A 1041-nucleotide genomic window follows, 5' to 3' on the forward strand; every position below is an offset into this window, starting at 1 on the left:
TAGTGGGCTGGTGCGCCCCCCATGGGCCTCCCCCTGCGTCTAGGGTTGGAAACCCTAGGGGTGGGGGGCGCCCCACTTGGCTTGGGGGGCACTCCACCCCCTTGGCAGCCGCCTCCCCCCCCCCTTGGCGATCCAATCTCCTAGGGCCGGCGCCCCCCCCCCCTCCTCTAGGGGTCCTATATATAGTGGGGGGAGGGAGGGCAGCCGCACCCTAGCCCCTGGCGCCTCCCTTTCCCTTCCGTGACACTCCTCCCTCTCCTTGAGCTTGGCGAAACCCTGCCGAGATCACCGTTGCTTCCACCACCACGCCGTCATGCTGCTGGATCTTCATCAACCTCTCCTTCCCCCTTGCTGGATCAAGTTGGAGGAGACGTCTTCCCAACCGTACGTGTGTTGAACGCGGAGGTGCCGTCCGTTCGGCGCTAGGTCATCGGTGATTTGGATCACGACGATTACGACTCCATCAACCCCGTTCTCTTGAACGCTTCCGCGCGCAATCTACAAGGGTATGTAGATGCACTCCTCTCTCCCTCGTTGTTAGATGACTCCATAGATTGATCTTGGTGATGCGTAGAAAATTTTAAAATTCTGCTACGTTCACCAACATACCCATACTATCAGGTCCTGGCCGGTCACACAAATGTGTTTGAAAAATATAGCAGTAATTATTTATGCTAATTCTTATTCAAAGTTTCATGGGAAGTAAAAGATGCTTCAACACACCATTGTGTCACAAATGTGCAATTCATTTCGTTGAACTCCTCCCTCTGTCCCCAAATAAGTGGCATATAAATCGGATATTGCTTGGCTCTAGGGAGTAGAAAAAGGGTCAAACGTGAAGCACACTAGTGCCGGTTTGATTTTGGCCCGGTACTAATGGTACCATTAGTGCCGGTTCGAACGGATTTACATTAATGCCGGTTCGTGGCACGAATCGGTACTAAAGGGGTGGTGGCAGGCTGGCGTCAGGCCAGGGCCTCACGATCACCTTTAGTACCGGTTCATGGCACGAACCGGTACTAAAGGTCTAACCTTTAGTAC

The sequence above is a fragment of the Triticum dicoccoides genome, chromosome 2A (assembly GCF_002162155.2).
Source record: "Triticum dicoccoides isolate Atlit2015 ecotype Zavitan chromosome 2A, WEW_v2.0, whole genome shotgun sequence".
NCBI classification, from domain to species: domain Eukaryota; kingdom Viridiplantae; phylum Streptophyta; class Magnoliopsida; order Poales; family Poaceae; genus Triticum; species Triticum dicoccoides.